Source organism: Ambystoma mexicanum, chromosome 3q (genome assembly GCF_040938575.1).
Source record: "Ambystoma mexicanum isolate Mex_15411 chromosome 3q, UKY_AmexF1_1, whole genome shotgun sequence".
NCBI lineage: Eukaryota > Metazoa > Chordata > Amphibia > Caudata > Ambystomatidae > Ambystoma > Ambystoma mexicanum.
In genome coordinates, this window is record NC_090926.1 from 1,080,888,746 (window position 1) to 1,080,912,828 (window position 24,083).

Consider the following 24,083-nt stretch of genomic DNA (forward strand, 5'->3'; position numbering starts at 1 on the left):
TCTATTTGGGCGTTTGGTGCTTTGAAGATTAGGTTGTAGTAGCGCTTCCTCTTCGCTTTTAGTAAGAGCGGCTATGTTGCAGAAATTTCCGTTTACTTGCAGTGTTGTTCTTGATCCTCCATTCTAGTTTTTTTCTTTTCATGGCGCCGAGTAGTGGGGTGAACAATTTTGCCATTGTTCTTTTACGTGAAGCAATGAAATGTTTTTCTTTGGCGATGTCGTCTATAGTTGTTACGATCGAGGTATGGAGCAGGGCTACTTTTTTGTCCAGGTCAGCTTCTTCCATAATTGTTGCTTGTGGTTTGCTGATGTTAGGCTGGAGTTTTTGATGGTTCTCCAGTTTATTTCATGGTGATCGGTGGTTTGTCTTGTTGCTGGTTTATTGGAGTGGTCATTGTGATTACCAATGGAATGATGAGGTGGTCACTCCAGAGTATTTGAATTGGGGGTGCCGTGGTAATGAGTTCTTTATTGGTGAAGATTGCATCAAGTGTATGCCCTGCCGAGTGAGTTGTTCGGATTCATTGCTGCTAGTTGGGCGGTTAAAGATTGTTGTGTGGTTTCTTCATCAAACCAGATGTTGAAATCTTTGAGGATGATCAGGTGATTATGCTTGATGGCTAGGATGGTGATTGCTTCCGTGAAGGAGTCTACGAAGGTTGCATCGTAGGTTGATGGTCTGTATATCAGTATGAATTTCAGGTTTGTTTTGGGGTTTACTGATAGGCATAGTATTAAGGATTCGCATTTATCGATGTTTAATGGGTCTTCCAGTTTGATAGCCAGGTGTTCTTCATGGATGATTTCCAAAAACCCTCCCCACGCCCCCACTTTTGTTTTTTCTGTTGGCTTGGACGCATTCTTCCACCTCGAGCTTCGACCAATATTTTGCCTTTAGGGCTGAAAGTGCTGAAAATCCAATCTTGCAAAAGGTAGGAGGTGCCGAAAGTACGAAACAGTACATTGACTGCACATTTGGATAAAGTTGGAAATTCTAAAGACACATTTTGTCAAAATCTACCCAAAGACTATTTTTTGAATTGGATCTCCATTAGGCAGTAAAGCTCCATTAGTTCCCCCTGGAGGTGGACACTTATGTCTGCTAGGAAAGGCTGAACCACACATTCATTGACGTTACAATTCTGGAAAGTACTTTGAGACTGGTTCTGAGATGGTTTCTTATTAGTTGAGCAACACATGAAAGATCATACTCCTTCTCCTCAAGTGCATCTGCCCATAATGGTAACGCATCGGTAATGCCGACATCAACACTCCAGCTTCTTCTTGAATGGTGATAGGTTTGCGTTCATAGCAAATGATGTGGTTTCTGTGCCTTGCAGGGATAGGTTTAGAAAATGTTGCTTTTTAAAGATGTCACCATGGTAAGCTAACAGTACAAGCCAGCGTGAATCAGAGGCTCTTCTTTCGTCCGATCTAAGCCCAGGAGAAAGTATCTCACTTCGTTCCAGAGTTCATAAATGCGATTTAAAACCTTTCCCCTGGAGAGCCACCTGACCTTCGCTTGAAACCCCAAAGCATCATGTTAAGCTCTCATTTATGCACATGTTGTTGCAAACAGACAGGCTCTGGTGGGGTGCATCTTAACAACATTTTACAATCTTTACAACAGAAGTCAGCACCTCAGTGAGTCCATTCCCCATATTGTTCACAGGCAAAGCTTCTTGGTGTATCATGCAGTGTGTGCACAATATATGTGGCGTTACTGTAAACACTTTTGCTTTTAACCAAGCTCTAGCACCACAAATGGAAGGAGCACCATCCGTGCAAATACCAACGCAAGTCTCCCACTGAAGGCAGTGGTAACTTAGAAAGTTAACAATGTCAAAAGCTTCAGATGCAGTTGCTCTGCCCTGAATTGGTTTAGAAAATAAGAAATCTCCAATATTTATTTTCCATTGCAGTACCTCACATAAGCAATCAAATTAGCTTCTTTTGAAATGTCAGTGACCTCATCCAACTGTAGAGTAAGCCAACTGTGTTTCAAGCGCAATATCAATTCTGTACTGATATCAGAGGACAGGTCAGTGATGCAGAGGAAAATTGTGGCGTCAGACAGAGATACTTTTGCATTTCTCTGCTGCACCGTCACCAAGCATTACCCGGTTGACAGCGAGTACTGTTGGGAGAATCACTTTCTCAGCATCTGTAAAAGGCTTTTTGTTTTTACCCAGATAGTACGCAATGTGGTGAGAAGCTTACAAAGCATTTGCAGGTACTGAGGCCACATTTTGACAGTGTCTTTTTGCTTATTTATGCCTTGCAGCTGCCGTACACAGAAATCCCGGTCCTTTTTAGCTAAATCTGCATGTTTCGTTTCCAAATGCCGCCTTAATTTTGTTGGCTTCAGGCATTCATTAGCAAATGAAGCGCCGCAAACCATACACCACTTACAACTTCTCCAGAAACTGCGACCCATGAGAATCCAAAGTCCAAACAAGCGACATCATATTTCTGGGTTTTTGCATTTCTTTTGTCTGTTTCCACCTCTCCTTCTCATTTGAGATTGCGACCATCTTTGGGCACTAGGAAACGATCCGGTTCTACGTAATATTCCTGCTTTTTATAGCCCGAACACAAACACCGCTTTTTTTCAGCCATTTTTGTGTTGGCTTTAAAATGCGGCAATGTCTCATACTGCCACCCTTCTTCCCCACCCTCTCCTGCTTATTCACTCGTTGGTTTAACCCCCTGATCCACACTCACCACCCCTCCCCACACATACCCACAGACACCTACAGTCACAAAGTCCACAACTCACCTCCGACTCCTGCGACGAGTCCACTGGGGCTCACAAAGCCCGTCAGCCCCGGTGTGCACTCGTGACAAGTATGACAGTTTGATTTAGAAAGACCAGTCTGTGAGGTGACAGAGCGGTCTTTCTAAATCGACCCTTTTCCCCCCCATCGGTACAGTGAAAAAGATCTTTTCACTTAGTACCAACGATCCATCTCAAAAAGGAGCCCAAATCTGTGAAAAGGCGTATGCCACGTTAGTTTTTTAAAACCATGTCAAGTTTTAAAAAATGTAAAATGCTTCAAGAAAAGAAAAGATTTAAAATGGCAAACACTGCATGCATAGATTTAAAACTAACCATGTGAAAAGGTTCGGGGGAGGGGGCTCAATGCAAAAATGGGTCCAAAATACTGGGTGGGAAAAATAAAGTCCCCAAAAGATTAAACTATTTATTTATTTTATTTATTCTTATTTGTTGAGCACGCAGCAGCCCTTGGGCATTGTGGTGCTTGTTACAGAGAATGATAATCCTTAGTTACAGAGATTGGAGCAGAGCTTAGTTGCAGACAGGTAGAAAAGGAAAAACATGGTACATAAACACCATACATTTTATGCGATAATGCAAGAAGATGTGTGGAGGGGTATGAGATGTCGGAAGGGTCAAAGGGAAGGGGTTAATTGAAGAGGGCAGTTTTCAGGTGTTTCCGGAAGGCTGTCAGGGCTGTCTCAGCTCTTAGGGCAGTGGGGAGAGCACATGCAAAGATTCAAAAGGAACCACGTGAAAAGCTTGGCAGGGGAGGGGTAGCCCCTCGTAAAAAATTGCGTTATATTTTTCGTTAAAATATTCAATATAAGTGCATTCTTCATAAAAGGTTTAGTTATAAAGACAGGTAACCGTTAGGTATGAGCTAGTAAGCAGAACCTAACACCGTGGAACCAGGAGAGAGTACACAGTGCACTGTAAATGCAACTCCCACATGAGACGTGAACTTTCAGTACCCACCCAAATTGGACATGAGAAAGGAACAGCCTCAAAAATAGGTTTGAAATTCCCAATTGTGACTCCTAGTTATACCTTTAAAATTGCCACTCAGCAAAATACAGCATTCTTACCTTCGGCAAGTCCTACTACAGATGTTAGGATGTTTTTATGGTGCCACTGCTGCCCTAGATGGGATGATAGAGCCAATCAATTTGTGTTCCTGCAATTGAAAAAGTACAATAAAAAAATATTAGACGTGGGGGGGCGTGGCTAATGGCCGCGTAAGAGAATGCTCTTTTGGGGAGCTCCTGGAGATCCGACAGTGATCCGTGACAACGAGTGGATCCTGGTGATTTTTGCGGGCAGAAAGCACTCTCATGGGTGCATAAATGCTGTGGGCATGACTTTTGTGCCCTGAAGACCCGAGCGGTGGCTGGGACTAGATGCTGCGGCCAAAAGAGAAAAGACGGGGGCCCGCGTCTGTGTGACAGACAAGATGGCGGCCAGGGAACAAAGGGCCGGCAGCTGACCGTGTGTCGCTGGAACATCGGTCGCCGCGGCTGCGGCTGGCCTTGCTGCGGCAGTGCGGGTTGCGGGTGGCCCAGCCAAGAAGTGGATTGCCGTGTCCGATTAGAGCGGGGCCCGGAGAGACCCAGAGGCAAGCGTCGGATCCCGCAGCGTGCGCGGGGAAGAAGGGAGATCCTCGGTGTCCTGGACCGCGGAACGGGATTCGAGCAAAGTCCCCGAGTCGCGCTGTGGCCATCGAGCGCGGGGAACCAGTGCAGGGAGACTGTGCGCCCAGTGACCGGCGGTTGGCCCCGGAAGCTCCAGTCAGAGTAGACTCCCGGGAGTGCTGTGTGCTCGGAGGATCCAGAGCAACATTGAGACAGAGCCGGTGCCCTCCCTGGTGGTCGCTGAGGGCTCACGACGGGGATTCAATTATAAATTAAAGCCGGTGGGGGTGAAACACAAAGAAAAAAAGAAAAAAAACACAACAAAAAAAAAGAAGAAAAATACGAAATTTAAAAGGGAAAGGCAGACGGTGCATGATGGAGAGTGCCACACGAGTATCCCTGCATGGCGGGCTCTGCAACAGTGCATCGAGCCACCTGCTACACGCAGAGTGAACTGGCATTCGAGGAAACAACAGGGGTGAGCTGACTGCCATTAACATCCTGGTTTACTTTCAGCATATTCACGTATCAAACTTTTGGCAGTGGCTGCAGAGCCCCTGAAAACTGGATAGCGTGGGCAAGAAGTGGCCTGGTGGGGTGGGCTCCCCTGGACCTCATGTACTTCGGGGGCACTCTGGGGAGGACGCCGATCTAGCCTACAAGTGAGAGCCCGGAAAGCGTGCAGGCATGCGCACCCAGCCCGGGTCAGGATTGTGGGCGACGGCCCACTTGGACACGATACCTGCAACAGCAGCACAGAGAGCAGGCGGGTGAGTGCTCGCCCGAAAGGAGAAGCAATAGGACAATGCGGCAGACCAAAAGATCACCACAAATGGGTCCCGGGCAGTTGTGGCAACATATGGAGGAATTTTCGGCGGCAGGGCAGCCACATGGACGCCAGTAAAGACGCCCAACACTAGCAATTGGTGGACACACTGAACGTGGCCCAGGAAGAGGCCGGAGGGCACAAGCCCCAGCATAGCATATTAACTGCTGCACATACGCTGCAGAGGCAGCAGACACAGCACACGCTGGTGGGGGAGACCTGAGCGGGACGGCCCGGAGACACAAGGGGGCTGACCTGCTGCTGGACCCATTCACAAATGCCAAAGAGGCAAGAAAAGGCACCTAAAACAAGACTGCGAGCTTGTGGGCCCAGTGGGCAGCGGAGAGCCGGTGTGGGGGGAGCGCAGGGTCAGGGTGTGCACACAACCACTGGCCACTGAAAGAGATACAGCAAGGGCCGGCTGAGCAACACTGTGGGGGTGCACGTACGTGAGAGGACACAGCCCATTCCAGTAGGGCGGCGAGCAACAAGAATACACCCGGATATGGCTAAAGCGGCCCCTGAATGCTGAAAGTGGTCTGACGCCACGGAGTTCACGATTGGGGTGGTGCCGCTGGCTCGCGTCCGTACGGCACAGCACAATGTCTAACAAAATAGACCCAGGACCAAGCAGCCCACGATGGAGACCTATGCCAAAACACCCCCAGGAGCAGAGGGGGGCAAAAGCAAGGACAATACTAACACGGTGGCAGCGGAGACAGCGGGAACGATCCAGGAGGTGCTGGCAGCGATTGCGGACCTGAAGGTTTCCTGGGAGACCAAACTAGGCCTGGCAATGAATGACCTAAAAGTAGGACTAGACCTCAAGATCGGAGTGGTCCAGGAAGAGGTTAACCTGTTGAGACAGGACGTGAGGACGCTCGCGGAGCGCACCGGAAACCTGGAGAAGGAGATGGCCCCAAACACGGCAGCATGTACCGCCCATGGATCGGAACTTCATGCCCTGGTGCAGCGCGTGGGCAACCTGGAGAACAGGGCAGAGGAGGCAGAAGGGCGCGCCAGACGCAATAACATTCGTATTGTAGGATTGCCAGAAGGAATGGAAGGACCTAACCCAACGGAATATGTGGAATCCATGCTCCTGCAGGAAATAACTGGCGGAGCACTGACCCAGGGGTTCGCGGTCGAAAGGGCGCACAGGGCTTTGACAAGGAGACCGCCCCTGGGGAGCCCCCCGTGGCCACTGATTGCAAAGATTTTAAACTACCGGGATCGGGAGAAGATACTGGAATTCTTCTGTAAAGGAGGCACGATCGAAAGGGGGCCGGCGAAAATCAACCAGACTACACTCTGCACGTACAACGCAGCAGGATGAACTTCGGGTCGGTGAAAAGGAGGTTGAAGGAGGCTGGCCACAGATACATGTTACTTTATCCGGCCAAACTGAAAGTGTTCCACAAAAACAAAACCCTGTTTTTCGAGACGCCGGAGGATGCTATGGACTGGCTGGATATGCAGGGTCGCCCACAGGAACCGGGGATCCAAACAGATGCTGCAGCAGATTAAGTAACACGCAGCTAGGTCATCTTGGGTGACACAGTGCAAGACATTGGGACTAGAGTATAGTACTGAATAAAGCCTGTGGGGGATGTGTGGCAGAAAATACATGCTTACAGGAACCGCTAAAAGCAAAACAAGTAGGAGCTCCTGGGAGACATTCCTTGAACCCCATAGCATTGCGCTTAGTTAGGTCACTGTTAGTTCTGTGACACCCCGCAGGGTCCTAGTCCTCGGCTCGCGAGACAGGACCAGACGCGGGTGGGCCCGGGATCCAGGGATGGAGCTGGGCATTTGTTGGGGTTGGGCGGGGGGGGGGGGGGGGAGGAAAACAGGCCATCTAAGAAGACATCAGAGGGAATGGGGAAGGGAAGGATACCAAGTCAATGGCATTGGGTAATCTCAGAGTCGTGACCTGGAATGTGTGGGGCCTCAATAGTTACCTAAAACGTAATAAGGCGATGATGTATCTAAATAGGATGCGGATTGACATAGCTCTGCTACAGGAGACACACCTCACCAAGGAGAAGTTGGAGGTAGTCAGGAGGAAATGGAAGGGCAACATCATAGGGGCCACGTACTCGGCATATGCAAGAGGGGTGATTACATGGGTGGCGCTGCATGTGCCATTCCAATTGCTCAGGTCAACGACAGACCCAGAAGGTAGAATGGTGGTGGTGGGGCTCCTGGAGAACAGAGAAGTGAACATTATAAATTTGTATGCCCCCATTCATGATTCAGCGGCATATTTTAGATCCTTGTATAGTAAAATTAGCCCCCTGGTGGGTGGCGCAATGGTGCGGGGAGGGGACTTCAATTGCACCCTGAACCCCAGCATAGACAGGTCAGATGACAAGTTAGAAAAGCCTGCGCCAGCAGCTAGGGCACTGAGAATGCTGTTGATAGACCTTGGCCTAGAGGATGTGTGGAGGCGGCTGCATCCAACGGAAAGGCGATATTCGCATTACGCGGCACCACATGACCTGCATACGAGGCTGGCCTATGTGTTTGCTGCCGCTGAGATAGTGGGCACGGAGCACAAGGCCCGGGTACTTTCTGATCATTCGCCTTTGGTCATAGAGTGGCGACATCAACCCCCCAGAGCGCGCATCCCGATGTGGAGATTCAGAGCTGAGGCCCTACAGGATGCGGGATTCCGAGAGGACTTGAGGGAGGCCATTGAGGAATATTTTGCACTCAACACAGGTAGTGTACGCTCTGTGGGAACAGTATGGGAAGCATTTAAGGTGGTGGTGCGCGGGGTAGCTATATCTAAATCCAAGGGGCTCCTAGGGGGTATTGAACGGGAACTGCAGGAAACAGAAAGAGAGTTAGAGGGCCTGATACAAAGTGTGGGGACTACCCGGGAGGACAGCGCTAAGATAAGAGACTTGCAGATGGCATGTAGTGAACTCTGGGACAGATTATGCAAGCTTAATTATAAGAAATATACAGAAAGGCAGCATGCAGGAGGGGATAAACCGGCCAGATTACTGGCCTGGCTATACAAAAATGAGACACCCAGCCAGGTGATCAGAGAGGTCAGGGACGCTGAAGGTCATATCTGTAATACCCAGGAAGGGGTAAACGAGGAGTTCCTCAAGTATTACAAACAATTATACGAGGACGCAGGGGAAGATACGAGTCAAGATATGAGTCAAGAAATACTGGAAACAATAGATGACATAAGGCTGCCCACCCTGGATGACAGAACGCGCAGATTTAGAGGCCCCCATCACCTTAGAGGATCTTGAGGCGGTGATCCAACACCTGCCCACAAGTAAAGCGGCCGGGTCGGATGGGCTACCTAGCGAGTTTTATAAAGCATACAAGCAGGAGCTACTCCAGCCACTACTGGCCATGTTTAATGAAGCTTACGAGCAGGGGGTAACTGCCGGCGTCTCTCCGTGAGGCAGTGATCATCCCCCTCCTGAAACCGGGCAAGCCGGACAAGGAGTGCGGGTTTTGTAGGCCCTTGTCTATGCTTAATCAGGATAGTAAAATACTCACGGCAGTGCTGGCCAACAGATTTAAGAGGGTGATTGGCAAGTTGATACACCCGGACCAAACGTGCTATGTTCCCGGTAGAAATATCACAGGAGACTGCACTATATCATTATTCATGCCGAGGAGGACTCGGGCGAGTTGGCCATTGTGTCGCTGGACGCGGATAAGGCATTTGATTCATTGCGGTGGCCATGGCTGATGGCGTCCCTGAAAGGTTACGGGATGGGACCAGGATACATCAGGTGGGTCCAGATGTTACACAGCTCCCCAATTGCGAGAGTTAAAACAGGGACCATAATTTCAGACAAATGGCAACTCGGCAGGGGGACCAGACAGGGATGTCCCTGGTCGCCCATGCTGTATATTCTAGCATTGGAGCCACTGGCAATTTGCCCAAGACAACAATACGGAGAGGTAGGGATTCGCACGACAGGAGGCACACACCTGATATCATTGTATGCAAATCATATGCTCCTCTACTTGCGCTATCCGGAGGAGAACCTGCAATATGTGCTGGAGGTGATGGATAGTTATGCCACCCTCTCGGGCATATCGGTGAACCCCGGGAAGTCTAGTCTGTTCCCCTTGGGAAGGTATAGGAATACCCCACTAGACAGGCTACCCGTCCTGCAGACACCCTGGCAGACAGACGTTCAGATATCTGGGCGTAAACATTTACCATAAAATGGAGATAGAGCACAAACATAACACAGAGAAGGCAATTGTGGGAATTAAAAATAGCATGGCGTTCTGGTCTAGATTACCCTTGGCTATGATGGGAAGAGCAGCGCTGCTCAAAATGGTGGTTTTGCCCAGACTCTTGCATTTTTTCGTGAATGTCCCGTACCTGATCCCCAGACGCTTTTTTGTGAGACTTCATGGCATGTGCAGGGGCTTCATATGGGGCAACTCTAGGAATCGGGTTGCCCTGTGGAAACTACAGAATACATGCGATAAGGGGGGCATAAACCTGCGGAACTTTGAATTGTATTACCTGGCGGGACAGCTTTTGGGGACAGCTGTTGTACGTGGCCAGGTGGTTGTCTGCAGAGGACTCGAAAGAAGCCAGGCTTTTGCAAGGGGATGCAGCTCCATACTTCCTAAGAGAGACAGTGTGGTTGCATAAAACTAAAATAACGGGGATGGGGAGATTATTGGAGCTGGGCAGGGAGGTTTGGCGCAGAGCATGGCGAACTGTGGGCGTCCCAGATCCATTTTCTCAGCAGGTCCCGCTGGTAGTGCTATGCGGGAAAGACTCCCAGCTGTTCAAAGGGGTCCGTAGATACGGGGAACCGGTGGGCCTAGCTACCCTGGGAGATATATGGCAGGAGGGGGAGGCACTGGAATTTCAGAGGTTACAGGAGGAGACGGGGGGTGCATGGAGGCCAGTACATTACTCATACCAGGTTTATGGGACGGGTGAGGGAGAGGTGGTCCGAGACGGTGCTAGCAGAGGAACCTGATGCCACCCTGGAAATGATGTATGACGTCTCGGAGGGTGGGCATGAAATATCTAGGACAGGGGTCTCCAACCTTTTCATTGGCGTGAGCTACTTTCAGTGGAGGGCTAACAGTGGAGAGCTACTTGCGAGCGATCGGGGGTGGGGGGATGTTCATAAACATTGGAACTTGTACTTATTTTTTTGCTGTTAATTTCCCCTTTATCAATAGAGGGAATAATAGTGCTTCACGATTATGTTAATAAAGTTCAAAAACCTCTTTATTGCATTCTTTTTTATTAGAAGCCACCTTATAAAAAGACTTCACAATGTGGGAAAATTATTGGGACATTCAGTGTGAAGGTTGACACTGCATGCCGTCCACCAGTGCTCTGTAGTCAGGTGTATAACTTGATACAGCTACTCGGATGGAGTCACTCAAATGCTCATCAGTCAGACGGGTTCGAGATTTCGATTTGAGGAAGTTCATATCTGAAAATGCAGATTCACAGAGATAGATGGAACCAAACAGAGAAGTCACTTTTAATGCTGCTGTGCAAAGGTTACTGTACTCCTTGTAATCAACAAGGCTCCAGAAATTGGTGTGAGATTGCCTGCTTTTCAACTGAATGTCCCCTTGCAGGCTGACAATATCCATTTCCATAGCACAACTGTTCAGGTTAAACAGCTCACCCATTTGTTCTGCAAGTTCACAAACATCGACTTCCATGAATGGGTTTGCGATGAACATCACACACGGTTCAATCCTTTCGAAATCCCTGAACCGTTCACTGAACTCCTCCTTAAGCCTGCTCAGGAGACTGCTATATTTGTCAATGTTCAGGAGTTCAGAACTAGCTTTATTGTCAGTCAGCATTTGGATAACAGAAGGGAAATGATGCATTTTCTTTTTCACCACTTGTTCACTGAACAGGTTAAGTTTGGACTTAAATGTCTTTACTGCGCTTATCATGTCAGCAATGGTTTTACCTTGGCCTTGCAGTTCACAGTTCAGGGTATTTAATTGTTCAGTAACATCTGCCAGACATGCCAAATCAAGTAGCCAAGAAATGCTGCATAATTGGCCGATGTCTTCATTTTTTGACCTCATGAAGTCTTTGATTTCTGGCAAAAGTGAAAGAAAGCGACGTAGTATTTTCCCCCTGCTAAGCCATCGGATTTCTGTATGTAGCAATAGATCATCATGTGCCGCAGATAGTTCTTCCAGGAATATTTTGAACATTCTGTGCTGTTTGGCCTTTGCACGAATTGAATTAATAATTTGCACAACAGGGGCCATCACATGATCAAAACCCATCACTTTTGCACAAATTGCCTGCTGGTGGATGATGCAGTGGTAGTGCAATAATGGAGGGAAATCAAGGTCTGCTTTACAACACGCAACAAAACCAGAATGACGCCCGGTCATTGCTGGTGCACCATCAGTAGTTACTGCCACCAACTTGTTCAATGGAATCTTTGTTTTGACAAAATAATTCTTGACCTCATTGTAGATATCAACACCTCTGGTTGTGGATTTCAGAGGCAGCAAGGTCAAGAATTCCTCTTTGATGGTGAAGTCTTCAAACACCATTTGAGCAAACAGTGCCAGCTGAGCAGTATCACTCGCATCAACTGATTCATCACACTGAATGGAAAAAAAACTGCATATCCTTAAATCTTTTTCTAACTGCCCCATCACATTGGCAGAATAGTGCAGATACCCTCCTTGCCATTGTGTTTGCCCCCAACTGCACATCTGAAATGGCAGACATAATTGCAGGGCAGTTTTTAAAATCTTTTAAAACTGACTCTGCCACGAGAGCCATTGCATCTTTCACCACTGCACCATCTGTAAAAGTACATTTGTGTTTTGCCAAATAATTTGAAACTTTGAAGGATGCCTCTGTTGCAGCATTTGCTTTCTTTGCTGGTTGAGTAAAAAATGACTGTTGCATCTGCAGGCAGCTTTTAGTTCAGCTACTTTTTGGGTTCTCAGACAGCTTCCTTTAGGAAAATTCTTTTCAGAATTTGTATGCATTGTCACAAAATGCCTCTCGACATTACTCTTTTTTCCCACTGCCACTTTGGCACTGCAGATTAAACACACACACTTCCCTTTTACACTTGCGAAAAAGAAATCGGTCTCCCACTCCTGATGAAAATGATACGTCTTCTGCCTTTTGTTGGATGGTCCGCCTACTTCTGCATCCATGATTTCAACAATTGTCGTTTGTACGTTTCTTTTGGGACTGCACGCGCAACGTAATCTGAGGAGGATTTCAATGTGTTATTATGGTTTTAAAAATAATTGAGCACACAAAGTTCTGCTTAGTCCAAAAATAGAAACCAGTGCCATTTTAGCACATTTGCAATTTCCTGAAAATATTGAATGACACTCCTGCCCAGGCATATAGGGCAATGGCCGAACCACAAACACAAAATCATAGTGTGGTCCAGTCAGATAACACTTTCCGCATAGTGGAAAATAAGCATGAATGTATGTGAGCGAGCCCTACTTTTGTCTGTCGTCCCCCTACCTTTGTCAGTGGCCCCCTAAAGTTGATTCCTAGCGAACCCACTGGCGTGCTGTAGTTCAAACTAAGCTTAAATATTCCCTCTGTTGTGCTCTCTGCTCTCCTAAACCTTTGCGCACCACTTTTTCTTTGGTGCACTTGCTGATTCATGGAACTGTGCAAAGTGTATTTTTGCCGTGCAAAGTCATTCAACAACTCAGAACTGTAATCTTTAGCTAGTTTTGGCACAGAACTTCAAATGCAAAGCACTCTTTAATTACAAGAAAAAAAATCAATGTTTCTTCTAAAAAACATTTAGTTGTGGGCTACTTGCATTTAGGTTGCCCTGTGCAGTGAAGCATTGAGGAAAAAGGATAGCATGTGTTTATAACCCATGGGAAACAGGTCAATCCAATTAAGACCGCTATGTCAGGCTGGTACACAAAGTCTCATTGTTTTCACCACTCAATTCCATCCCAAAAAAGTGAACTGGTTGCTGTTAAAACTCTACTTGCTGAAACTTGTTATTAGTCCATTCATATTTGAAAAGTGAATTTCACCACAGGTTATTTAACTTAAAAACATCCATATTGTGAATAAGCTGGAAAAGTGCAAGAAAGCAGTGATGTGCTATTGGCCATCATAGAATTTTGGACCATTCGAACCACCTTTGCAACATACTTCCGATACGTTATTGTCAGCGTCTACTAACCTCACTATGGTGCATTTTCAAGCAAGGCCTAAGCTACCTGTCAGTGTTCAGTGGTAAACACGAAGAGACATCACCCTAGTGGACAAGGGAGACTGAATAAGCAGCTAGGTCTGTCATTACACTGATATAAAGGATGCTGGCAGGTTCACAGAGCATGGACTTCAGAGAGGAGTCCTCAAAGGTGAAGGCTGGGAAAGGGAAAAGCATGATTTTTTTTTTTATGTCAGGTACGCATTTGACTATGATCAAGTGGTGATCCTTCAAACAGATTGAAAGCAAACAAGCTTCAATACCCTCTCCTAGTAAACCACCAAGGATAGTTCACTTTGGTTTGCTAACCTAATATACAGTGCCATGCTAGGTATTAGAGGACAATACCATTTTATGGAAATATATGAATTTCTTTAAACTGCATTTGCAAGTCCCGACATTTATAAATAAATGCACAATAGTTTCATCAATTCAATACTTGAATGCGGGCGAATGATGCATGCAATTCCTCAGCAAATATTGCGCCAGCCAATACATGACTGCAAACATACAGGTTCACTCTTGCTCATCTCAGTGATCCCATGTATATTAAAGGAGTCAGTCTCCCATCTGGGAAGACTAATTATATTTCGGTTAAAACACTCTAAATTCTCACTCCAGTTTTCTCGATCTATAGATCCATACCATATTCATTCATTATGTGTGCAGGGGTGATAACTTGTGTCTGAGAGAGTTCATTCTTTCATTCAGGAGTGAACATGCCTGTTGCCAATTGAATGTAGCCTGTTGCCAATTGAATGTAGCCAGATCTACTATTGAGACACAGGGCCAGTGCCATGAACTCACATTGGTGGTGAAGAAGCACTCAACATACAGAACACAATGGTATAGTGTTGCAGTCCTGCTGAGAAATGACAATTCGTTCTGTTTAAATGTAAAGCAGAGTGGCTGCGAAGTACACGCACTGTGCCATTAAAAATAATGAAGCTCTGGTGGGCGGAAGTGCTGCTTCCATGGCATCAGAGTATGCAATTCCCTATTGAAGTATAGAAGCCCTATTGAGAAGTGCCATTAAACGTGAAACTGTCCAGGTTTCACTTTCAGTCATATGAGTTGCTATTAGAAACACAGGGCTCTGGCGAGGAAGTCCCGAGGGGGGGGCTGCCTCGCCAGAGCCCTGCCTTCTAAAAATAACTTGCATGACTGCAAAATAGCCCAGGGTCGAAACGGAGACAAGCAGCTATAATGCTGAATGTCTCTGTTTCACTCTGGGTCAGTGGCAGTCATTTAAGTTACTTTAAGAAACGCAGGGCTCTGGCGAGGAGGTCCCGAGGGGGGCTTCCTCGCCAGAGCCCTGCCTTCTAAAAATAACTTGCATGACTGCAAAATAGCCCAGGGTCGAAACGGAGACAAGCAGCTATAATGCTGAATGTCTCCGTTTCGCTCTGGGTCAGTGGCAGTCATTTAAGTTACTTTAAGAAACGCAGGGCTCTGGCGAGGAAGTCCCGAGGGGGGCTTCCTCGCCAGAGCCCTGCCTTCTAAAAATAACTTGCATGACTGCAAAATAGCCCAGGGTGAGCGGAGACAGTAATCGGCTCCGTTTCACCCTGGGCTCCTTTCTGCCAAGCTGCCCACCCCTCCTCTGACGGCATGTGGACACATGAGAGGAGGGGCCGCAGTTAGGTACACAGATACAAAGGGAAAAAAAAACACACACATTTCACCTCCCCCCACCCACCCGACCTCACCTCACCTCAAACTCAGCTTAGGCAGCCTCTATTTACCTTTGTCCACACTCCAAACGCCAGGTCAGCCACATCATGAAGAAAAATAAAATGTGTGCCACGGTGCTTTTAAAAGAGAAAGCCCGGGCTTTCCTACACAACACAAAGGGAAACCATTAAGCCAATGGGAGCACAGCAAGGAACTTACTCTGGCCAATCATCAGATGCATTCCATATGCTTTACAGATTTGCAGGCCTGTGATTGGTCAGAGCACTTCCTTGCATCTTTTTTTTTTCTTTCTGAAAGTCGAACGCGAGCGACTTCAAAGGCTCTGGCGAGCTACCAGTCGCTCACGATCGACTGTTTGGAGACCCCTGATCTAGGATATATGAGCTCTTGAGTGTGAAGGCGGGGAAGGAGCTGCTCCAACTGAGGCATGACTGGGAGGAGGAGGTAGGAGAACCCATGACAGAGGGACAGTGGGATAGAGCTCAGAGGTACCATAAAAAGGTGTCCCGGAATGCGAGACTCCGGCAGATCCAGTTGTACGTCACCCATAGAGCTTATTTGACCCCCGGAAGAATAGCCAGGTTTGGAGGCTCGGCCATACAGAAATGCCCCAGGTGCAGGGAGGAGGAGGTAGGGCTGCTGCACATGTTCTGGGCTTGCCCCGAGGCGCAGAAATTCTGGGAAGAAATTAAGTTGAGATTGGCCAGTGGGGGAGTGGTGCTTGACGTGAGGTCTGCTTGGGCCTGCATGCTGGAGAGTTTTCCCAGGCCACATAATTCAAAGCACATCAGCAAGATGAAGGACCTGGCCTACATCTTGGCCAAGCGCAGAATAGCGATGTACTGGAAAGCGGCTCATAGGCCCAAGGTGGAGACATGGTGGGCAGACCTCTTGAAATGGGCGGAGGCAGAAAATGCGGTATGGTATGAGGCGGTCACTAGAGGGGGCGAAGAAGAAGTGGGTCCCTTGATAGCTTGGAGGCAATTGGTGACCTCGATGGCAAACCCTCACCGGGTCAATCATGTAACGGAAGACTCAGACGAATTGACATGTACTGAGATACCTGAGAATACTCATGTAGATGGCACGGATGTAACGACTCAAGTTTGTGGGGAGGGGGGGGCGAAGGAGGACACTGTATAATGTGATGTTTTGATACGGACTATGAACGTCCTAATTGGTTGTAATGTTTGGTGTGTTTGTTCAAATAATAAAAACTGTTAAAAAAATATATATTAGACGTACCAGATTGACCTCACCAATATTTGCGCACTACACTCTGCTAGCCAGTGCACATTGTCCCCTGCACACAAAAGGGACCTAGGGTGCAGAGTCCTATTGGGAAATCTCCAAAGTTCCCTATAGGCCAATCCACCTCAGCTGGCAGAGAGAACGGAGCAGTCAGAGTACATACTTGAAAACCTGACTCATACTCAGTCACAGAGATAAAAAAATGGTAATGGTAAAGAGAGCAAGAGAAACACAGCATCAGCTCGTTATATATTACCCTTTCTATTTCCTGCCTAAAAAACCTGAGAAGTCTAGCCTGCTGGCATTCCAATCATTCATCTACATAGCTTACATAGAATCTGACACAGTAGTGCTTAACCCACCGAGAAACATTGAGCAATAGCCATTTAGCTCTTAATGCAGTTCGGTGACAGTGCCGAAGTAGAAGCAGACTCTGCTGCCGTGCCAGACACGAGTGCCGATGGCTTCTCTGCAACATATGGTGCCACGAGGAGGAGAAGGCCTAGCACCCACAGCAGGAAGATATACACATGAATTCCACTTTAAATCATTTCTATGGCAGTGGTGCACCCAACGTACTGTTGGTAATGAAGCGATTTTTAGTACATCAAGGGATACATAGACTCGCTCTATAGTAGATGGCTACCGGGGTAGCTCAGCAGGTTGACAGACCGTTGCTGAGATTTTATATGCAAAACGTGTTAAATTGAATGACTTTTTGCAATTACTTATAAAAAAGGAAGTGCTATAAAATGTGTTTGGCTAGGGGATGGGTTGGGCTGGGCAATGAGTTGGGGTAGGTCTGCCTCTGTAGTGAAAATCAAAATGTACCCACAATTTAATTTCCTAATAACTGCTGTCAGCATAGCGGAAACATTTATTTGTGATTAACCAGTTTGACAAACATAACATCTGTATAAATATATAACCTGTGATAAAACAAAAAGCAAGGGGCACACAAATTACAGTGTATTGGTGTGTTGCACCAACAAAAAAAAAAAAGAAACATTTCAATGAAAACTAGTGAATGGAAGTTTCAGCCGCGTTTTTGAGTTTTGAATGTTTTCCTATGAACAAGTAAAATGCACATTTGAACAACAATAATGTGTCCAGCATGTAGAATGCCTGCTTTCAACAGTGATTCCCCCCTCTCCCTACCCCAGTGATGTTCATGGCCAATCAATTGATTCCCGTGGTGTCCCTTTCAGGATAGAAGAAAACAAATGTGATGAGCAAACAGAGCCAGGAAATGCACGAGTGACAGCTGGGGAAAGGAGCACAGCGAAAATTAGGTCACCAAGGCCCCAGCTTCCCTCAGCAAACCTGGGGGCTTGGTAAAGCCTTGTCAGGGCTGAGGCAGGCCATGTCCCGAGATCTGGCCAGACATCTGATGCCGGATCTCGGACCCGGCCAGAGTGGACCCATGGACCAGAAGGGTGATGAGGCAGCCAAAGAAGGGGGACCAGTGTTGTACGATATTCGGCTCCCCCACGAGCCCAGCAATCTGCTGTGGGGGAGCCGAATATCATACAACACCGGCAATGTGCACTTTCGTCCCAGCTCGCCGCCTCTCCCCTGTGGCCCCCAAGGTGGGGGCAGAGAGGGAGAGAGACGCAGGGGGACCAGCATTGCAGTGATCCGGCCCAACTGCTTGCCTCCTCTCCCGACGCATCTGCCTTCGCAGGTCCACATGGTCGGGGGAGTAATCGGGGGAGAGGGGAGCAGAGGGACTGGGAAAGTCCCAAAACACCTCTCTGCACCCTCTCCACCCTTGGTGTGGGGGGGCGGGGTGAGCCGAGAGGCGGCATCCCTTACGGCACCAGCAGGAAGCAACAATGTAGCCTGGACGTGCGATCCAAATGCGTGTCCAGGCTGTGTTTACGTCTTGTTTTGTGCCCATGCCCCCATCACCTCACACTGACTGTGCATGGTGGGGGAGCAGTGGCTTGCCATGCACAGTTAAGTGAGGCGAGTCCCACAGATAAAACTAGCCATAATGCAGGCAGACGTCTTAAGGCGAAATACTCAATTGTTATCTTGCTGGCAAGACTACGTAGGAGTATGAATTTTCACTGTATACTAGCATAGTATACATGAACATGCAGGCATCGAGTCAGTGAGACAACACAGGGAAAGGAAGGTACTCTAGCCTAGACAGCTCGAACACGGAAGGAATGCGGGGGGGGGTGGGGGAGGAGGAATCAAGACAGACATCTTGTGGTACAGACAGACTCTGGCTGGTACAGCTCAATTCACTGCCTGGCAGCACTGAGTGGCAAAGTTAGGCACATCTACCTGCAATGTTCAAAACGGAACCCCTCACCTCGTAAAGGCAGTAAAGTTACAGAAATCATGGGAAGGGAACGTCATGCTGTAGCGCTCCCGCTCCCAGCCGCCGCACCCGCTGCTCTTCATCCAGAGCCCCGGGCTGCTGCTGCACTCATACCTCACTCTGGTGGCGGCATATACATTAAATGTGGAGTCCCACAGGGCTCCTGCATTTCACCAACCCTGTACAACCTGCTTACCAGGCCACTGTTCCAAATCCTGGACACCTTGGGCATCACATACACAAACTATGCTGATGATACACAGGCCCACATCCCCCTTACGGGTGACTATGAAGCCGATAAGGCTACCCTCGAGTCCATATATTCCACTATACAAACTTGGATGGCAGAAAACTGGTTATGTCTCAAATGAGACAAATCCGAGCTTCTGCTAATTGGATCTCCTGCCACCCTCGGGAAACTGGATAAACAATACAGCTCCTTTTCAATTGACCATGCGTCAATACAAGTATCACCAGCTGTAACGACCCTGAGGGTCTACCTAGACTCCAACCTCTCTATGAATATGCAGTTCAATGCCAATGCATCAACCTTGGCCTACAACTATAAACTTATCAACACAGCCAGACCTTTTCTTTCTGAACAGAACTATCTTACCATTGCAACAGCAATAATTGGATCTAGGTTAGACTATTGCAAAGCCCTCTTTCTGGGGACATTCATTAAAAACCTTGTCAAACTCCAGACAGTCCAGAATAACGCCTTTAGGGCAGCCACTGGCATTTCCAAAAGGGAACACATATCTGAAACCAGGAAGCAGGTTCACTGGCTCCCCATTAAGGATAGTCTTCAAAGCTCTTGTCCTAACACATAAACGTGTCCACAACCGGGCACCTCTGTACCTGGCTAAAAGAGTTAAGCCTGTTCCTACTAGACCCACAAGAATGGCCTACTCCAATAGGATATCCGTTCCTAAAACAAGGAGAGTGTGTGCAGGAGGATCTAGTGTCCCACTTTTGGCAGCGACACATTGGAACGCCTTACAACCCCTCCACCCCCACCCATGTCAGAAATGTCTAATCACACTTAGCCTTCAGGAAGTTAATCAAAACCTTGCTGTTCACCTAACCACTTTTGTCCTATAATTAATGCACTCCCCAGTCTGAGTATTTTGTACCTCTCACTGGAATTGTTTCTTGCTCACTGTAACCAAGAGCAAAGTACCTCTTTGTATCCAAGACAATCTCATAACATGCTCACATACCTGCCTAATCTCTGGGTTTAGCCCAGGGACTCAGGGTTTTTACACCCTTCTCCGGGGAAGAGCGTGGAGTCTCCAGGTTTTCCAACCATCCCTGCGTCTCCACTGGTGTGCTTTGATCCCTTTCCCGCCACACAATACCAGCAAATAACTATGACAGCACTTCTTAACAGCACATCTGACCGGAGTAAACGTTTCTTGGCGGTTTGCTGCCCCTCCCGAAACGTGATCAGGTTTGCCTTCGAGAGACGTTAATAATGCTCTTAATTCACATACACGTTCAAATTTGAATCTATATATTTTATTATTTTTTATTTTAAATGATATAGTTTACAAATAAAATTTTCATTTATAAACTTTTGCAATAGACTTCTTATATTTCAAATTCACTTATAGAGAGAAGTAGCAGCGTCAGAAAGAAGAAAGAACAAATAGTGTGTCATAAATGCAAAGAAAAAATAAAGACAAAACACATTGCTACACCGGAATCTACATATTTATGATGGATCCTTTAATATGTTTTTGCACATTTAGTGCTTATTACAATCCTGGAAGTTTATTAAAACACACATTACAAGTAAAATATAGTATGACTTTATGGGCGTGGCCTTGCGAACATGTGGGCCGGACATTCCGGTGACGTAGATGTCAGTGTTTTTCATTTTGGAATGTAGGCAGATACGCATATACACCGTACCGTACCGTTTTGTAGAACGCTCGTGAATACAGCAAAAATTCACTGCTATTTTGAGGTGGAAAAAACGCAATTGCGCAAACAGTAAATCCGACTTTCTGCCAGCGGATTTGCAAACAATATCTGCGAAAATCCCTCAGCGTGCACGGCAGGGCAATAAACCACTTCTGTTTGGGGGCGGGGGGAAGGGAGGAGCCAAGGGTGGGGATAAAACTTACCAGCCAAGAAGACGCACAGAAATCCACTGTTGCTGCAACCAAAATCAAAATGGGAAAAACAAACCCACCGGCACCTAAATATGCCTGGTGATTCGAAACGCTTCCGAGATGTATAAGCGCCCTATAAATACATAATAAAAAATAAATATCTGCCGGTGCACAGTATAGAGTCCTCCTTCCGCCATGATTACCGGTCCCACGTAAACGTCATGACGACTTAACGGCATTTCAGAAATACGTGAACGACGTCATAACACATTAAAGGCTTTGTAGAAAGTGTCGGCAAACTTTTAAAGAAACACACAATGCAATCGGGTCTCATAAGGACTTTAAGGGAGTTTTTCAATTGATAATGAAAGCAACATAAGGCCTCCCTTTAGCAAACGCTCCTTTTCAGTTTCCGGGCACCATCAGGTGAGGGCAAGCGATCGAGCTCTTCAAATTAATTTGTATGTATTTCTTTTAGTACCTATTAACTCAGTTCATTCTCACCCCTTAGTTGTTATATTGGTAAGAGGAGCCATTTTGCCACCTCTGGAAATGCACGTTGAATTGAGAGGCTACAGCTGATTGTACCCATCGCATGTTGAAATTAAACATTGTAAGTACGTGACTTTCTAAACACCCGGTTTTGAAATTACACAGGGCAGCTTGTTGTTGCTATCGTAGACACAGTAGCTGCTCTGAAGCTCATTCACGGTGCAGTTCAGGCTCTGCAATGCTCGCAGAGGCAGTAACTGCTGTGCAGCTACTACACAGACCCTGCTCTGGTGTAAGTGACTACATATCTAATAATGCCTGCAAACTAATGTTCGCAGACGCAGTAACTGGTGTGCAGCTGCTACACAGACCCTGCTCTGGTGTAAGTGACTACATATCTAATACCTGCAGACTAATGCTCGCAGACGCAGTAACTGCTGTGCAGCTACCACAAAGACCTATCTCTGGTCAAGTGACTATATATGCATATACATGCTGCAGCTAATCATTGCAGGCGTGCACGTGGCGTTACTATGGTCCTTTCTTGGATGGGAACTAGACACTACCCTACCGTGAGTGCACGCGATCCAGCTCTTGTAGTGTATTTTATATGCATTTTGTAGTGAACAACCGGAACATCAAGAGATGTCAGTCATCACTGGGAACCCAGATCTTTACACATTTCTTTTAGCATCCATTAACTTAGACGTTCTTACCCCTTTGTTATATTGGTAAGAGGAGCCCTTTTGCAACCTCTGGAAATGCACGCTGAAGATGCTGCAGCTGAAGCTGCAATTCGTTGCATTGTACATATCACGTTGAAATTAAACATTGTAAGTACATGACTTTCTAAACATCTGCTTTTGAAATTACACAGAGCAGCCTGTTGGTATTGTAGACACAGTAGCTGCTCTGAAGCTCATTCACGGTGCAGTTCAGGCTCTGGAATGCTCGCAGACGCAGTAACTGCTGTGCAGCTACTACACAGACCGAGGTCTGGTGTAAGTGGCTACATATGTATAAACCTGCTGCGGCTACTGATTGCAGACGTGTATTGTGTCTAGTTCCAGTGCCTAATGATTCCCTAGGGGTAATGGCTGCAGATCTGGTACTTTCTCTGTGTCTAATGACCCTGCTGTGGATAATATGTGGCAGGCACAACGGTCTCTGTTCTAGGTCTAATAGCTGCAGAGACAGAAACAGCCCCAAGAATATCGGCAGACACTATCTTATTTAGCGCTTATGGTGTGCAGACAATATACCTGCTCAGGAGCTAATAACGCCTACTCATCAGCTACATTTGACAATACCTGCCCTGGGGCAAATCATTACAGACCCAGTACCAGATCTGGGATGCCGGTTCCAGACACAGTACCTGCCCTGGAGCTAATTACGTTTGATACAGTATCTGCTAATCCGTTACATATGAAAGAATATCTGAAGGATGACCAGCACAGTGCGTACTCTGGGGCTAACTATTCCAGTCACAGTATCTGCACTGGAGCTAATGGTATTTAACACAATACCTGCCCATGAGCAAATCTGGGGTTAATGACTGCAGAAACAGTAAAAACCCCATGCACCCTTTCCTTCTCGTGTGTGCTTTCCCATTCCCAATTCCCTCTGACGTCTTGGACCAACCTCTGAAATGAATGTACAGCGTAAAGAAATGATCAATAGGGTTAAGCCACTGTGCGCTATTTTCTAAACGTGTTTGGTGCAACTGATCGGATGCTCATTCACTTAACTTGCGCCAAAAAGGTAGTAACCATGCACCAAATTTGTGCATCATAGTTGTGCATATTGAAGTGCTCTTTTCCCACCAAATGCACAATTGCGCAAGGCAGAGGGTGGAAAGGGGGTTCTGGGCATTTTCAAGTAAATCCCTATTTTCAAAAGAGGTGCACTTTTCAGAGCACAGGGGGGGGGGGGGAACTCTCTGTGCCTATTTGGAACAGGTGCAGGGGGATATAAAATGTATGGGAAGGGGTCACTTCTGATCCTCTTGTGCAATGATCGAGTGGATGCTGTATGAGAATAAGCAAATGAATGTTGAGTCAAAGAATGTATGGGTGTGTTTGTGCTGGGCCAGGGAGCTGATTTTTTTCCTGGTAGGAGCAGCGCAGTAACGATGTACCATTTTTTTAAACTTCTTTTATTGGCATTTTCAACAGTAATAATGCATGTAATTCCCTTCCCGTCCCTGATCCCCAACACATGTAACCAACTTCGCACCCAGTCCTGTCCTCCTGGTCCCAAGTTTCTGAGAGGCCAGCTCTCTCGCCAGCCGTTGTATGGGCCCTTGCACCGTTTGAGAACCCCCAAGGTCCTCTCCTCCCCTAGAATCTTCAGCCATATCTCCTCCCAACTTTCTGTGAAGGCGCCCTGCCCTCCCCAAGTGGAGCAAGTACTCGCAACAGCCCCATGCGGCCCTTGTGTCCCACTGCAGGCGATGCAGTACAATGTCCCAGTCTGAGAGAAACCTTTGGTAATCCGCTTTAATCGAATCGGTCCCCCACTTCAGTGCCACAAAGTTCCAGATTTTACTAACCCTTTCGTGTTCTGTGTGGGCAGCTTTTTGTTTAAATCTTTGTGCCGCCACAAGCTTTGCCACCGCTATCAGGATGACGTATGTCTTTCTTTGAGCTTTCGAGGGTAGATTTTTCAAAACCACGCCCATTCTCTGGATGGCCATCCCCATGTTATCCGGGATCCGACTCCCAAAAATACTATTA

At 47.2% G+C, this 24,083-nt stretch overlaps 1 protein-coding gene and 1 long non-coding RNA gene across 4 annotated transcripts in view; one reads left to right on the forward strand and one right to left on the reverse strand.

The window, feature by feature from the left end:
* The window catches only part of LOC138583267 (uncharacterized), a 52,398-nt gene extending 31,332 nt beyond the window's left edge, over positions 1-21,066 (reverse strand). Inside the window, exon 1 of the long non-coding RNA XR_011305192.1 lies at positions 20,869-21,066. This is a non-coding gene — a long non-coding RNA (uncharacterized lncRNA). The remainder of the gene's footprint in view (positions 1-20,868) is intronic.
* Positions 21,067-21,213: 147 nt separating this feature from the next.
* Positions 21,214-24,083, forward strand: part of LOC138583268 (zinc finger protein 135-like) — a 118,387-nt gene continuing 115,517 nt past the window's right edge. Inside the window, exon 1 of one of the 3 annotated variants that reach the window (XM_069655354.1) lies at positions 21,214-21,282. The gene's annotated coding sequence lies outside the window, so the exon portion shown is untranslated. Of the gene's footprint in view, positions 21,318-21,350; positions 21,470-24,083 lie in introns of those variants that run through there. The other 2 variants (XM_069655352.1, XM_069655353.1) reach the window with 2 other exon arrangements.